At 44.8% G+C, this 17,349-nt stretch overlaps 1 protein-coding gene across 2 annotated transcripts in view; it reads left to right on the top strand.

Annotated features, from left to right (window-relative positions):
* The window catches only part of HIVEP2 (human immunodeficiency virus type I enhancer binding protein 2), a 309,581-nt gene that overhangs the window by 260,870 nt on the left and 31,362 nt on the right, over positions 1-17,349 (top strand). Inside the window, exons 3-4 of one of the 2 annotated variants that reach the window (XM_029596509.1) lie at positions 15,501-15,545; positions 16,079-16,151. The gene's annotated coding sequence lies outside the window, so the exon portion shown is untranslated. The remainder of the gene's footprint in view (positions 1-15,500; positions 15,546-16,078; positions 16,152-17,349) is intronic. The other variant, XM_029596510.1, reaches the window with a different exon arrangement.

The following is a 17,349-nucleotide window of genomic DNA, read 5'->3' as shown; positions in this document are numbered from 1 at the left end:
AACTTTTACTCACGGGCTTTACCCCACATTTTCAAAGCAAACCTATGCGCGTAGCCTCACCCGCACAAAGTCACCCCTGCTCTATCCAGGGCGGGAGGCTTAACTCCCCTCCCCCCTCCCGTGTGCCTTTTAAAATGGAAGAGCTTGCATGTAAGTCCCGTCTCCTCCCCTGGAAACGCCTCCCCCTAGTGCATGGAAAAGTGTGTGTGACGTTGGATTGCAGTTACACGCTTACTTTTACACGCACTGAGCCTTGGGGTTATTATACGTAGCAGCCAGTTTTGCTCATGAAGCAATGTTTTTATCTGCGTTCATGGCTTTTAAAATGCATCCCCTAGTGCGGTATTTTTAAGTGGGCTCTCACATGCAGCAGGGGCTGGGAGCTCCAGTCGGGTCATGGGGGAGGGGGTTGGTCCCCATACGTCTTCTTTAAATTTGTCACTGTAATCACTGAACACTGGCTAGCAGCTAAAACCACCCAAAAAAAATGTACTGGCCTTTCTGTGCAGCAGAGAGATCTCACCACTGCCCCCCCCCGCCCCCCCCCCCCCCCCCCCCTTGGTCTCAGTATTTAAAATGTCCTTAGGGCTCTGACTGTGCATAGAAGAAGCCCTAGAGTTGACCCAAGCCACGGCAATGCGCGGGAGTATTAATATAACAACCGGGGGGGGAGTTTGCGTTCCATGTTGCCACGCAGGTGCGCGCCGCCGCTGCTCGCTTTTCCCGGCGACCTGTGCCCGCAGGGTACGGGAGGAGGTAACGCCCGCTTCCGGACAGCCGGAGAGAGAGAGAGAGGATGCCTAAGAATTAACTCCCGAGGAGGAAAGTACAGCAGCAACCTGCCCGATGCTGTCAGCGATGGCCCGCCACGATGCGAGGGTGCGCGCAACTTCAGGCCGTCGCCGACGAGGTCAGGACAGAGCGTTTGGGGGCTGGAAGCAACTGATAATGGCCACGAGGTAGGCCGACCACAAAAAAAAGAAAAGGGGAAGACGGATCAGTTTTGGCCTGCAGAGAATGGTTTGCCCACCCCTGCCCTGGAGGTAAAATATTGCTTTTCCTATTGACATGGGTTCTTAGAAAGTTGCCCGCCCAATACGTGGGTAAAAGTACACATGAAGGGCCCATACGCACATACATTTATCCACAGCAGAGGAATTTCTGGGGTTAGGAAGGGGGGGGGGGAGTTACACTTAGGCACTTTCAAAACTGCTTGCGTGCACTCGTATATGCGTATATATGGGCACAAGCGAATTTACTACTGTATTTTATAGCCAAATGATATGCACAGGTTATAAAATACGAGTACATATGCGCGCATACATGCTCGCGTATGATCCGCATAAATTTGGATTTATTCATAAAAATAGCAGCACTTATCCAGATAAGTCCTGATTTATGTGGCTGAATAGCAGCATTTAGCTGGATAAGTCTCAAAAGCGTTGTTTGTCCATCTAATTAGCACTTTCCCGACTTATCTGTGTTGCACTCCTGCTCGCGGGCCCAGCCGCAAGCAGGCGCTTACCTCTGCGGCAAGGAGCCGCCGACGTTCTTCGCGGCAGGAGCCGCAGTCAGCCCTTCTTCACCGCGGTGGGGAGCCGCGGACTTCAGCGTTCCTCTCCTGCACAGCGGGCCCTGCCACTGTGCTCCGATGCGGCTGGAGCCAGCACCTTCTCCGTTGTTCGGCCTGGAGGCCGCAGTCCCTGATCTACCTCCGCAGCAGGATCCGCTCTCAGATGCCTCTTCTGCGGCAAGGCCTGCCCTACGGCCCGTTGTACTCCAGCGTCTCAGTGGCGACATGGCCGCTGTCCAAAGTCCTGCCCCCTGTGCCTAAGGAGCGCAGCCGCGTCTTTCTTCTATATTTAAAGGGCCCGCAGCCGGATACACCCCGGGCCCCATCTGAACTCCTCCCAGGGCGTCTCCTCATCGTCAGCCCTACTTAAGGACCTTGCTTCCACTTCTGCCTTGTCTTTGCGAGGAGCCAGTTCAGGAGTTGGACTGCTTCTGGATCCTGTTCCAGCTTTCCGGTCCAGGAGTCTCCGATGACGTCCTCCTCCTTCTCTTCTTCAAGGCATTCCATTTCCCGTTGTCCTTGTCTTTGTTTTCTTATTCAAGTCCTGATGTCCGAATTCCAGTCCTGATGTTCTATGATCCAAGTCCTGATGTTCCGTGATCCAAGTCCTGAAGTCCCAGGTCCTGAGTACCTGTGCCTCCGGAGGTTCCTTGTTTTTAAAGTCCGAGTTCAGGGTTCCAAGTTCTGTGTTTTGATTTGAGTCCGTATCCTGTTCTGACTTCGGAGGATCCAAGGGGTTCACCTCGTACCTGGCCTATCGTTTTTGTCCAGAGCTTGCCCTGCTCCCCTCGTGGTCCGCGATCCGCCGTCCAGCTGTGTAGGGCGCGTAGGGGACAGTGTGGTCCGCGACCAGCACATGGGCTGTGTAGGGCGCCTGGGGGACCTTACTCGCCTCGTATGAATCTCCACATCCTAGTTCCTCGTCTGAGTCTCCACATTCCAGATTCCTCATCTGAGTCTCCATGTTCCAAGTCCTTCGTCTGAGTCTCCACGTTCCAAGTTCCTCGACTGAGTCTCCACATTCCAAGTTCCTCGACTGAGTCTTGAACTCCAAGGTCTTAGTCCACCCTTGTCTCCTGTCCGGCCTGCCACCTCTGCCGTTACCCAGCGGCAGGTCCGAAAAGGCTTGGAGTGGTCGGAGGACTACTCAGAGACCAACCTTGCGTGGTTGGCCTCATGGAGGCTGTGCAGGTCGGCAGGGGCCTGGGCTTCCAGTCTTAGCCCAGATGGGACTTCGTCTCACCTACCTCAGTACTTCCTTGGAGCGCCTCTCCTGGCTCGCCGAGGTCCAAGGGCACACTTCTCCCCTGAATCGGGAGCGCTCCTTAGCGTTCCCTCCTACGGATCCCCAACAATCTGGGTATGTAACATAGCCGGATACGTCTAAAACAAAAGCACTATTCATTCTAATAAGTTCAAAGGCGCTACTTAGCCGGATAAGTGTGCACAAGTGATAAAACCATGCATTTGTACTTTGAATTTTAAAGGGATATGCAAATAAATTTTACTCTCGTAACTTAGATGCATTTACCACCCCCCCCCCCCCCCCCCCCCCACACACACACACACACACACACTGTAAGTCAACTTTTGCATGCCTAAGTCAAGGGGTTTTCTAACGTGAGCGGCTATGAAACATTTTTATCAGTTAATCTACCAGTTCGATGAGTCCATCTGCAGCTCATGAAGACCCTCCTGGCTCTTCAGCCCGAAGTCCATTCCCCCCCCCCCCCCCCCCCCCCCCCCCATTCCACCCATTTCCTCCAGATATTGAGCAGGAGTGAATATGCCCAAGGAGAAGACTTGCGCGTGTCGCTTTGGCAGGCTGTAAAATAGCAACTCGCTCGCATAAATGTTGGCCCCTCCCCGGAACACCCCTGGTCCTCCCCCCTTTTTTTTGCACACGCAAGTTTATTCGTGATCCCCGATATATGCGCGTATGTTGCGGTATTCAGATCTGAAGTTTGTAAGTCAAAGATTTCATCATAACCAAATGATATTAAAATGTTAAATACTGTAAATAAAAGTTATAAAATTAGCTTTATTTTATATGAAAAAAAATGATGCAATTCATACCAATCCTAATATGAGTGTGTGTATATGTAAAACAAGAGTGCAAATGTTTAGAAAGTGGAGAGAAAACTATCTAAAGACAATTAAATATTTTAGTTCCCTTGAAAAATATAAATGTGTTTTCCATGCCACAAGATGGAACTAAAGCCTGAATCGCTGTTGCTTTCCCAGTGCTGGGACTTTGGACACCACATTTAACATACCAACCTCACAGGACAGTTATTGTTTATTGTATAATAAACAAAGAAGTATATACTGTTATAAACACCCCCCACACATACACAAACACAGTCTGATTTTAAAACCAATTATTTTCTCACTGAAAGAGAAGATTCTAACTTGGCGCAAAAATATTTTCCTAATATGTTAATAACCACACCCCAGGGGCTTAAAAAACCCCAAAGTCCATAAATTAATCGGGTTTCCAGTCAGAATATAGGATTATTACCAAAAGAAAAAACAAGCACATAGCAGAAGCTGGGTGGAAATTAATTAGGAGGGTAACTTTACAACAACCTGTGTAGTTTATGTCTCACCAAAATATCTCAGTTATGCCAGTTTTGAAAGTGATTTTATATGCGTTAGTTCATCTTGAAAATTAGGCCAAAGTACGCACTCAAACTCCCTGGCAGAAAGTTACACTTGCTATTTGCAGTGCAGAACTTGTGTGAGTTATTTTATGCACAAGGAACCAAAATCTCTGACCTATCGGCGGTACAGCATTGCTCATCTAAAGTTCACATGCGAAAATGTATGTTAGTATTGTATAAACTATGTGGCAGGAGCTACATATACCCACCTATTTCTGTTCAGAAAGAGCCGGATTTTCAAAGCCCTACGCGGGCCGAGCCTATTTTATAAAGGCCCAGCGACGCGCATAAAGCCCCGGGACACATCTAGGTCCTGGGCTTCAAAAAAGGGCGGGGCCAGAGGCTTCCAGCACAATGGCCATTTGCTGCTGTGTTGGAGGATTGTGCGCCGGCAGGTTGCCGGCGCGCGCAACTTGTGCCTGCCCAGAGGCAGGGGCAAAGATAGGATAAAGGTTGGCGGGGGGGGGGGGGGGGGTAGAATAGGGCTAGGGGTGGGAAGGTTAGGGGAAGGGGTGGGAAGGATAGAGTAGGGGGAAGGGAAGTTCCCTCACAGGCCACTCCGAAATCGGAGCGGCCTGGGAGGTAACGGGTGAAGTCTGCTGGCATCGGCGTGCACAGGGTGCATAATTGTGTATCCACCTTGCGCGCCGACCCCTGATTTTATAACATGAGCGCACCTGCGCGTGCATGTTATAAAACCGGGCGTCTATGTGCGCGTGGTAGATGGCGCACACACATGTACGCCCGCACGCTTCTTTTAAAATCTACCCCATTGTGCATGCATATGATTCAGTATATACATATCTACGCAATGCAGGAAAACATACTTTCTCTACCCATTTTATAAATGTACATGCATATATTTTGCGCACACTATGCGAATAAACCGCCAGAATTAAATGTGGAGACAAGTATTTATGAAATGCGCATATAAACGGTTAACTTTAAAACAGCCACGCAGGCATACATGAATGCGCATATAACGGCTCACACCCATGGACACTGCCATTTTATAACATGCATGCATCTTATAAAATCGGCTGCACACGTGTAAATGTGCACGCCATTTTATATAGATGCAAGCATGTGACGCTTCTACCGCGTTAGTGGGGGAGATTTTAATATACACGTGCGCTGATGCAATTACCAGTTAAACCAGTTCGTTCTCACTTTGCCCATTTACAGGATAGGACTTCCTAATGCCCCTAGCTAACTAACCTCTCTTTTACCCTACCTGCCCCAATCCTTAAAACCCCACTGACTAGCCTGGTTTTTTTTTTTTTCTTTGATAACTTACGCGCCATCTATAGCAGAAGTTACACGCTGGTTTCCATTTAAAAACCTGGAATGCCCTGCCCAGACTGTGCCCATGCCCCGCCCTTTTTTTGGACTTTTTCTTTTGTGTGCCACTCCTACCAGCCCCCCCCCCCCCCCCCCCCCCCCCCCCCCCCCCCCCCGTCAAACCACTCCACCCTCAGGCTATAGGATGCCCCCTCCCTTCTTCCTACCCCACCGTCCACTCAGAGGCTTCTTCCTACTTCCACTGACAGAAAGAAGGGAGGAGGCTTCCGATTGGCCCGCAGGGGGCAGGAACAAGAGAGGAGGCTTCCCATTGGCCAATAGGGACAGGAAAGGAAGGAAGGCTTCCCACTGGCCCACGAGGGCAGGAAAAAAGTAAAGGGAAGCATAACTGGGAGAGTGGGACCCCGGAAGCCGCAGCACACCCAGCCGGTGCTTGGCCACACACCGGGAATCGTGAACCCAGCAGATTAAAAAAAAATGTTAGAAAGTACTTTCTCAGCACAGTCAAGCTGTGGAATTTGTTGCCAGAGGTTGTGATCAAGGCGACCAGCATAGCGGGGTTTAAAAGAGGTGTGGAGAAGTTCCTGGAGGAAAGATCCATAGTCAGATAAACTCAAGAAAGATATTGCTATCCCTGGGAATTAGATCCTACTTTATGGGATCAGCCAAATACTTGAGGCCTGGACTGGCCACCGTCGAAGACAGCATGCTGGGCTCAGTGGAGTTGGTCTGAACTAGCATGACAATCCAGCACCACTTAAATCTTTTTTATAATGCATATTTTCCATTTGCTGATTAATATGTACATTATGTGTAAGAGCAAAACAGGAAACGGTGCTGTATTTTCAATGGGACGCCTTTGTCATTTTATTAAATGCCAAATTTAAGCATTCCTTTATGTGAAGTTTAGTAAAATGATCCAAGTAGAAACAGTTTTGCTCCAGGCATCTGTAATTTTTAAAATATCCTTACCAAAATAGTGTCATGCAATTTTGATGCATCTTGATAGGTCGGTATGTGGTAATTATATGTATGGAATATTTAACCTATGAAGCAGTTTTGTTATACAGTATGCTCTGCAGCCCAATAGCATCACCATAGAAACCTCTCTATTTTTCTTGAAACCAGCAGAAATTCTGTTTAGTGCCTGTCATTAACACACATTACAAAATAAGCCTGGGAATTCTTTTAACAATTGATCATCAAAATAAATAGACCTTAGGACATGACAGGTCCCTTGCTAAACTTCACCTGCATATCTGATGAAGTATTAATGAGTGACAGAATAGCATTAAGACTGACTTTTCCAGCAGTTCGGAGGAAAAAAATAAGAATGAAATACTAAAGCATAGAGCAAAAATGGTGGTAACATAGTAATAAAAAAAGAGGATGGGATACATAGACCAACTGACCCATCCAGACTGTCCAGTTATTCCTGTCATCACTACTAAGGATATATCCCAGCTGCCAGTCATAGAGCATGACTGTTTGGGTGACTTTGTTCATGTCTAATCACAAAGGGGTAGATTTTTAAAGTTATGCGTGGGCGTAGATTTGTTCGCGCAACCCGGCACGAACAAATCTATGCCCAATTTTATAACATGTGCACACGGAGCGGCCTTGGAGAGAACTTTTTTTCCGACCCCCACCCCCCATCTTCCCATCCCTTCCCCTACCTAACATACCTCCTCCCCCCTACTTTTGTTCAGAAAGTTACGCCTGCCTGAGGCAGGCGTAACTTGCGCGCGCCGGCCAGCTGCCAGCGTGCCATTCCCCGGGCCGGGGGGTTGGTTTGGAGGCCTCGGCCACGCCCCCGGAACCTCCCCAGGCCAGCACCATGCCCATGGCCCCGCCCCAGAACGCCCCCGAATGCTGTGCCGTCCCCGACACGCCCCCAAGCCCCGGGACTTACGCGTGTCCCGGGGCTTTGCGCGTGCCAGCGGCCTATGCAACATAGGGGCGTCGGCGCGCAGGGCTTTTAAAATCTGCCCCTAAGTTTTGTAATAATCTCAATAGCTACCAATACCAGTATGGTTGTTGCCTGAACATTTAGTCATCTACAACCAGTTGGGACCTCACCTCCTTTGACCTGCTGCACCAACCTGGCTGGTGTCTGGCAAGTTGTAATTTTATTAACATAATTGCAAATGTAATAATCAGCAATGAGGTCCATATTCAGACACAGTCCGGATAGCAGAGTTAGCTGGTTGAACTTATCCGACTAACTTTACATGCATATTCAAAAGTGCTGCCGCAGTATAGAATATACCCAGCTATCTTAAAGTTAGCTGGCTCATTTTTAACCGGCTGACTTTAGGACAGCTCTTTGGCTCAACCAGACTTAGCCAGCTGTTTTAATTGGCTAACTCTGAATATCGGAGATAGCCAGTTAACATAGCCGTTACCAGTTACGCTCCTGGAACGCCCCTAAGTTAGCTGCCCCAGAATTTAGCTGGATAAGTGCCCAAATATTCATTTAGCAGGCTAATTTCCGAGTTAGCCCGCTAAATGCTTTGGAATATGGACCTCAATGATAAAATAATATTGCATATTGTATTTCATTTCTATGTATAGCAATTGGGCCCTTTTCGTCTGGTTAATCATTGTTGCTTCCACATCTTAGCCTTGTCAGTTACTCCTAGTTCTGCCATATAGACCCAATTGACCCCCTAATTGTAGTCTACTACACAACTCAGCTACCATCCTTTTCCTTTTTATCATTATTCTTGTTGTAGCCTGCTGTTGATATACAGTACATTAAAATACTGAGCTCCATATTGAGCCAGTAAACGGGAATGTTATGTTGGTCATGTAACCTGGCTCATTTTAACTGGATATCCAGTGGAACTTACCCCAGATAAGGGTTCCACTGAATAGACCTAGATAAAGGTCTCCAGATAACTTTAGAATAGGTATTTTCCCAACCAGACTTACCCAGCCAACTTTATGCAATTAACGCTAAATATCAGCACTGCTCAAAGAGAAACCATGCCCCAGGTACAATCCCAGTACTGCAACAGGTTGCCCGGACAAAATTTAGCCAGAGAGCAGGAAGAAATATTCATTCGTAGGTTTTGTCTGGCTAACTCCAAACATTTTAATATCGACCTTATTGTTAATTAGCCCTGTGTTTTTATGTCCAGAAGAGACCAGGTACACTACAGTTATAAATGCAGGGCAGACAAGGCAGAGTATTCAATGCTTGAGGTCACAACTAGCTGTCCAGTGCTATTGATGTAATAGCCCTGAGGCTGCCCAACTTGTGCTTACAAGAAATCAGTTAATGTTGCAAATGGTCATCAAAAAAAAAGAAAAGAAGGGGGAAAATTTGATTTTGCATATTTAAATAAAAGCACACATTAGGAAAGACATCAATAACAATGTAAATCAATAAAACAGGTACTTTTTATGGTCCATACCAGGGTTTCCTAAAATGGTGCTTTTTCACTCCCATCCCATTTTTTTAGTTATGTATGTACATCTTTTCATGACTTAGAGCGCACTATTATGGAATCGACCTTGTCGAGTCTGTGATTTAATTCAGATTATCTGATTGCTCACAAGCCGGTTGAATGGCCTCTTTGCTACCAACCTGGAATTTGGTCCCACATCACTTAGCTGATAATGGCAATTTCTTGACCTTTGCTCAACTGGTTGATAAATTTGATCTCCCATATACTCAACACTTCCGTGTCTCTTCTCTAGATTTGAAGATGGCTTCTCAAAAACCACAAGTAGTCTCTTTACTACTTGCATTGTCTTCACGGGGACATGGAGCCTCACACATTTATAATCATCTTAAGATTACTATTTTCAGATGCTGTATAGGCTTGGGAAAAATATGGGCTCAGGACTTACCTTTGACTGATGATTTCCCATGGACCTTTTATTGGGATAAATCTCTGAGGGTTTCTTTGTGTTCACATATTACTCAATCTATGTTCTTCTTGGCTTTACCAAGCTATGTGGACCCCCTTGGAATATGCATAAGGCTGGTTTATCCCTTTCTCATGGCTGCTGGTCTTGTGATATGCCTAAAGCTACCTTATCCTATCTTTTATTCTACTGCTCGATCACTAATCGATTCTGGCATGATGTTTGGGATATAATATCACAAATGTTGAAAATTTCATGTCCTGTAGCCTATAATATTGGTGTTTTTAAATCTCTTGCTGTTTTTCTTTCCTTACCTCCGCCACAAAAGAAATTATCAAGATTTCTTATTTTCTATAACTGTGAAAATGGTCTTGAATAACTGGAAAACTGCAGCCAATCTGAACTTCACAACTTGGTGGCGTACTGTCTGTCTTTATTATAAGTATGAAAAAGGAGGCGCCATTTGATCTCATCGGGTCGCTAGTTGGCTCATGATATGGACGTCAGTAGACCATTCCTTTCAGACTTAGTTTATGATGGAGGCAAGATGGCTGCCGTGGCGTGAAACAGCTTGAAACGCCGGAGAGAAACACTGTCCAATTTCGGAGTTACTTATCTCTATTTTCTTTAAAAAATTATGCCGCATACAAAAAGAAAAGGGCGACTAAGAGGTGAGAATATCAACTCACCCATTGCCGACCCTCGACAGCCTACTATCCCCGGTTTTTTCGCTGGAGCTGCATCAATTAATCCGGAGAGCCTGGTCGCTGGAGGAACCGCGTTGGAGCAAGCGCAGACCTCCCTGACCTTCGATACCACCTTAAGCCCCGGATCACCGAAGAAACCTGCTCCCCCTCAAAGTATCGCGATGCCCTGCCCTGCTTCGTCTGAAGCCGGAGCAGCCATGACGATGGCCAGAAACGATGCCTGTGAGACCCGGGACGAGGAGACCCTAGGAGACAGTGGAGGAGAACAACTTGCGGGTCTGGAGGATCCACTAAGGACTTCAACTCCCCGGGGACTGGAAGCAGCTATCGTAACAACTGTACAAGGTACCGGGTTAAGAGGGGGAGCCGATGAAGCGCAGGGAGTAAGCCAGCTTCGAAGGATTTCAGAAGCTCCTTCTATTCAGAGACCTGATGTTATAACGTTGGAGGGAATTTGGAGTGTACTAAATGGAATTGAGACATCGATAAAAATACTTGCTAAGACAAATGTGGAAATTCAGAACCAGGCTTTGATAAATAATAATTTATTATCCAGTTATACTAACAAAACAGAAGTGTTGGAAAAGAGAGTTTCTTCAGTGGAGGTTAAACAAGAGAAATTAATTATTTCTGAAAATTTAACATCCAGAAGACTGGAAACAGTCGAAAATGCCCTAAGGGCACATAATTTACGCATACTCCATTTTCCAGTAATTAAAGCTATAGCCCCACTGGAACTTTTTAAACTTTATATGAAGGAAAATCTAAAGATACCAGATACGGCTCTCCCGGTTATTGTTAAAATATTCTACTTGCAGAAAGCTTCCCAACCAGAACCACAAAGTCCTGATCTGAATCTCACCGATATATTAGAAATGTCTTCTGAACATCAAATAAGTCAGAGAAAACCTCTCCTAGTTTCCTTTGCTTTTTTATCAGAGCGGAACCATGTTATGAGACTTTTCTTCAGAAACCGACAAACACCTTTCTATGGGTTCCCTATCTGGATATTTCCGGATGTGATCAAGTCTACTCAGACACGAAGGAAAGACTTTCTTTTGATGCGGCCATTAGCCCTTAGAATAGGGGCTAAATTCACTCTGAAATACCCCTGCAAGGCTTGCATCAGGTATCAGAATGTGAATTATATTTTTCTTGAACCTGATCAAATGAAAACATTCCTAGCTGGGAAAGCCCCTATGGAGACTTCATTAGAGACGGTGTAAAAAGAAAAGAAAAATGATGCAGAAGCCACGACGAACCAAATATACTTGTGGATTAATTTTCTTATACTTTGTCATTGCTCCTACCGCCTCCTAATTTCTAAATTTGATTTTCTTATAATTTAAATGTCGTTAATCATTATGCTGAAATAATGTTTAATCTGAAATTTATTGTTTTCCTTTTGACATTGACTTTTCTGTAAGGAGTTTTCCTGGTAAATAAGTTGTGAAAAAACTTGAAAATAAAGACTTAGTTTATGAGATTGTTTTGCTACATGGCCACAATATTCTCTGCTTACATGTTATTCCTCTGTTGTTCTGTACTCAGACTTGCTAGCTTGAAGCCCTGTTTGCTCTCCTTCCTTGTTGTTATTATTATACTCAATAAAAATATTTGAAAAGAAAATCAACAAAATAGGTTCTTAGAAGAGGTCTCTTTATAAAGCTAAATAACATTTACGGTTGCAAGCTTTCAGGTCTTCTAAAGTCCTTTCTTCAGGCAATCCGGCATCTTTAAACATTTGTTAGCCTCATAAAGATATTCTTTGTACCCATCTTTTATTGGGTTTCTTCCTATTTTTGTTTCCTTTGTATATCTATGTGACCCTTGAGTAATTTATCTCTTTTTAACTCCTTTTGGGGGCTCATGTAAGTGCCCATTGATGGCATCCTATCGAATAAGATACTTGGGCAGTAAGGGGCGCACACATGGTGGCAGAATGTGCCTTTCATTTTTTGGAAGCTATACATGTATTCACGAGAGAAAGATGTTCCAGATTTAAAGTGGTATGTGAATGTATTGTTTTAAATATGACAAGTTTAGCTGGGAGGTTTTTGGGCTGGCAAAAAAAAAGAAACTTTTATTGGTTTATTTATATTTATGTAGTACTGAAAGTGTAAGAAGTGTCGTGCGTAGTAAATATAGATCCATCAACAGAGAGATATAATGAATGATCCACTCAAGTCTCACAAGAGCCACAGATAAAAGCATACCGGCTTCAAAGAATTTACAAACGAAGGTGTCAAATCATCCCCACCATTTTGATGCACAACATGGCAAGTAGCAGTGGATTTTTCTGGATTTGCAGAATTTCAACTGTTTTGAATTCTCAGTTTCTTTGGGTGACGAGAGAATTAGATCAGGGCGAGCACAGGATGTGGTATACTTGGAGTTCAACAAAGCTTTTGACGCAGAGTTCCATCAATAAACTGAGTAGCCTAGGAATGGGCCCCAAAGGTGTTGACTGAGTTAGAAACTGTTTGTGTGATAGACAACAATGATACATGGGGATCACCCTAGAGAAAGAGATGTTATCAGAGGAGTTTCTCAGGAGTCAATCCGAAGGCCTGTCCTGTTCAGTAATTGCGTGATTTGGAGAGGAATTAGTAGGGTACAGTTTGTCTTTTTTGCAGGTGACGCTAAATTCTGCAAGATACGTATGGACCTTTGTTTCCAGATCTATTTTATTTTTCCTGGGAATTTATCAGTGTTCATGACAAAAAGAACAAAAAGGGGAAAAGAAAAGACTTGTCATTTTTCTGGGTAAATATATTTTTAGTTCATTTTGTCATAAACACTGATAAATTCTCAGGAAGCATAAAATAAAAACTGAAAATGAAGGTCCCCAAAGCAACAGGACACTCCTGAGGAAATAGACAACATAAGCAGCGTTATAAGAAAGCTCGAGACGTGGTCATCTGCTTGGCAAGTTCAGTGCACAGAAGTGCAGAGCTGTGCATTTGGGGTTCAGAAATGCGAGGGACTAGTAGATGATTAAAGGTGAGATACTGGCGGGCTCTGAATCATTTATCTTCTTGTAGCTCACTTTGGTTACGCATGCAGGAAAGAAACCTTAAGAACATAAGAAATTGCCATGCTGGGTCAGACCAAGGGTCCATCAAGCCCAGCATTCTGTTTCCAACAGTGGCCAATCCAGGATACCTGGCAAGTACCCAAACACTAAGAGGATCCCATGCTACTGATGCAATTAATTAATTCTTGGAGGAGAAGTCCATTAACTGCTATTATTCAAGTTGACTTAGGGAACAGCTACTGCTAGTACTGGCATCAGTAGCATGGGATCTACTTAGGATTTGGGTACTTGCCAGGTACTTGTTGGAAACAGGATGCTGGGCTTGATGGGCCCTTGGTCTGACCCCTTTGCCAATTTATTATGTTCTTATGTTCTGTGTACTTAACCTCTCACTTGTGGCAGCACAGATCAGATAACATCAGCACATCAGAATAAAACAGTAATTAACCTTTTTACTAGTATTATATAAGCAGAGAGTAAATCCAACCAGAACATTAAATGGGAAAAGTACAGTAGTGAAGTATAATATAAACTTGCAGTTTTCTTTTTTTAAATCAAGCAATACAAAAATAACACTGGGTATGGCCTGTTAGCCTGGACAACCAAGATACTCATATGGAGAGTTAAAAAAAAAAAAAAAAAGGAATGCTAATAGAGAAAGGTTGGGGGGAAAGCAGTGAAGTACACAGCTTTCAAAAATTGTTATTGCTCCTGAGTTCTCAAAAAGGGAGGGGTGATGAATAGGTCCACCCAAATGTCACCAGTTTATAAAGGGTGCACCCTGTCCCAAACACAAAATTGTGTGGAAAAAAAAACTACCAAGAAAAGGAAGAAGTACCTCGTGATGGTGGAGCTGGCTAGAGGACAAACCAAACAGATGAGCACTGCAGTGTGGGGAAGGTCTCTCTCTCTCTCCTGGGGAGCTTCCCCAAATGGTTTCCTTGCTGCTAAACAGACAGTGGGCCTGGTTTCAGTCTCTTACAGAAAGACCATGATCCACCAGTTTTTCTATCCCAGTACCTGCCAGCAAGGGTTTATGCTCGACTTCGGCTGAAAGGCTGAAGTAGTTAAGATGAGATATTGAATTTGTGATAAAAGGCAATGAAATAAATCTTCACTCTCCTCTGCTAAGGTACTCTCTGTGCAAAATTTCGATTACTTAACTCATTCTCTTAGGAGGCTGATACAGCCATGTGCTCCTGGGCCTGGATATCTCTGGAAAGGAAGTCTCTCAGCTTCAGGCTCCTCTGTCCCTTATTGGGATTTTACATGGCTATTTCCTCAGAGCGCAGATCTCTGTCTCTCCCTCTTGATAAATAGCTGTTCAGGAGAAGAACTGATTGCAGGGCTGCCAGATGCACTACTCTCTTCCTGGCTCCAACTCCTGGCCATTCCTGTCCCACACAGAGAGAAAGAGAGCCAAATTGTACCTTTTCTACCTTAAATGGTCTCCCAGTATTTCTTTGGTTTCCTCCTCTGCTGGCTATATACTGCTGTTCTCTGGGTAGGCTACAGCCCTTTTCCCAATTTGTTATCACTTTGAGTGCTGGATGCTTGTTCTTGCAGAAAATTTGTTATTCACAGGAGAGCACACAGGGGTTTTTTTTTTAAACATATTTTTATATTCCTTCACCTTGGCTGTGGTGGCTTGCAGTCTCTGTAGGACTGAAAACTGCTTCTGAAAGTTCCAAAACATATTACTCAGATCCGGTTGCATCTCAGTCCACATTCTAAGGCTCCAACACATGATAAGCTCGTGGGAGCAGGAACCTGGTTTATAGTAGCTTGCTACATAAAATTGTAAGGGATATGGTGAATATTAATGAAAAAGCTTTAGATGCTATATCAAAGTGTAATGTGATTTAAGATAACTGTGAGTCAAAAAACCGTTACGATGCCAGACTTATAGCTTGTTTTTCCCTAAAATAATAACTTCCAGCTCTGTTATTAAATGTTATCACTTCAGGGTGTGATATTTGTCATTAATAAATACAGTTTTGTGTGTCATGGTACCGTTTTCTCCACAAAGATTGAGTGTAAGTAGAACTAGCAAAGAGCATTCCCTCCATTAGTAAATCTTACTGAGCAGGGACTGTGGCCTGGAAACTTCTGAAGGGAAGATCTAGGAAAATCTCACACTGCTTTTAATTCCCATTTTCCTTTCATTACTGTAATGGAACGTTAAGTCTTAATTTGCTTTTTGGTGAACTTGCAAAAGCTAAACATTTCTTTCCTATGCTTGCAAGTCAAATTGTACACAACAGGAAGTGCTCTTATTTTAACTCTGTAACGCCAGTGGCCCATTTAAAGATGTTCTTAACCCCCATTTGTTTCTTTTGCAGGACATTTCAAGATGACCCTGCCTGTTTGGTCTCTAAAAGATGCCGGTAAGTGTTTTCAAGTGATTATTTATTTTCCCCCTCTCCTCTGTCGTAGCTTTATTGCATGTGGTCGGGAAAGGGTGATTTATGGTCACTTCGGGGGATCCTCTGTAGGAAACCTTTCCGGAAGCCCCCTACCTGGTGCCTGGGTCCTACATTTATCCTTGCAAAAACTCCTAGCCTTTCTGCTCCTACTTAATAGTCAGCAGGCTGTACAATTTCTTTTTGGAACAATGTGAAAAGGTGTAACTTTAGCAAGTCGGATAGCCCCTTGTTAGACACGCGGGTCTAATTTAGTTACAATATACTTACGGATACGACTGGTGTAGCCCCTGCTTCGGGTTTGGGCCAAATTGATGCAGGGGAACACGCTCAGTCCCGGGGCTAAGTCCCAGTTCTCTTGTACCGGTCCTTTCAAACCCCGGGGCATGGATTCTCTCGATGCGGGGGGGGGGGGGGTGAAGTTTAACCTCTTGGACCCAAGGAGTGCAGGGGGGGACAGGGAACAAACTTTCAGTCTTTTTTTCACTCTCTCCTAGTGAATACTCACTTTCCGCTGGCTCACTGGGACGGTACCTTCCTTCAGAGTGAAAAACAGGCAGGATTTCGGAGGTAGTGTTCAAATAAAATTTACTGTAACAAAAAATAACTGCACGGTCCATTCAAAAGATAAAGTTCAGGAATCTTCTTCGTAAAAAACAAAAACAAAAATTCACAGTGCCTGTTCTCACTTCATTGTTTTCTGAGCCAGAAAATCCCATATGGGGTAGGGGCAGACTTAACACCCACATTCCTGGGTGACTGAAAGTGGGGCTTCTGGAGAAGAAGAAAAAAAAAGGCCAGGTCTCAGTTTCTCCAGTGATAATCAAAACTCTTGGGACCTTGGATGGTAAAGGGCCAAAAAGCTTCCCAGACTGATTCTCTTGAAAACCTCTCTTCTCTGGGCAGATGCATAAGCCGCCCCCATTTCAGGTGGGTGCAGGGCAAGCATTGCACCCAGACTCTCTTTGGGCAGGCGGGAGGGGGACCCTCCGGAAACCGGGATCAAGTCCAACATGAGCATCGAGAACAAGATTTCTTCCAGAAACTTAACCTCCTTTCCCTTTTTCTTCCCCAGCCCAGGAAAGGCCGAGGAAGGGGGCCACAGGCAAAACCCTCCTAACTCCTGCTCAGCCTACAGCCTCTGCTTTCTGCACCCGCTCAGCCCCAATATATATATATATAAGGCCGAGCCGACCAATCCCAGCCTTTTGGAGAAGGAAACCTTTTAGGGGTAGTGTAAAAAACCGTAAGTCCCTAGAGCTGGTCCAAAAAAAAGGGAAAAACTTACTAGTTAAGGGATCAGTGTATCCCTTACACTGGCATCTCATGGTTGCAGTATCAAACGCTACCTTTGTAGCTACCAAAGAGCTCCTTAACAAGTCAGCTCTTTACTCTTGTGTGAATGCTGCAGAATTTCACTTGTATGAACTGCCTTCGTCAAACGTGAAAGCCATTGATTTTCGCAAATATCTTCTTTCAGTTTTAATTTGTATGTTAAATTTTGGAGCATAAATCTGTTACTCTTTGATTATGACAATAAAATATGATCACAGCTCAAAAGCTTGTGTAACCCCCTTTCTTGATTTGAGATCCATAATTCAGGGTCACACAGAGAGTCCCTAGCACCACGGTCTCTCTGTTTTCATTTCTCTCTCACTTGCAATGTCCCCAAAACTGCAGTTGAGTCACTAGGATGCCGGGTTCCAGCCGCAGGGAGGAGGACAAGTCTCCTTGGGGGCACTCCATGAAGTTAGCATGGGGCACATTT

The sequence above is a fragment of the Rhinatrema bivittatum genome, chromosome 3 (genome assembly GCF_901001135.1).
Source record: "Rhinatrema bivittatum chromosome 3, aRhiBiv1.1, whole genome shotgun sequence".
Taxonomy (NCBI): domain Eukaryota; kingdom Metazoa; phylum Chordata; class Amphibia; order Gymnophiona; family Rhinatrematidae; genus Rhinatrema; species Rhinatrema bivittatum.
Note: the sequence above shows the minus strand (reverse complement) of the source record. Positions and strands in the feature narration are given on the sequence as shown.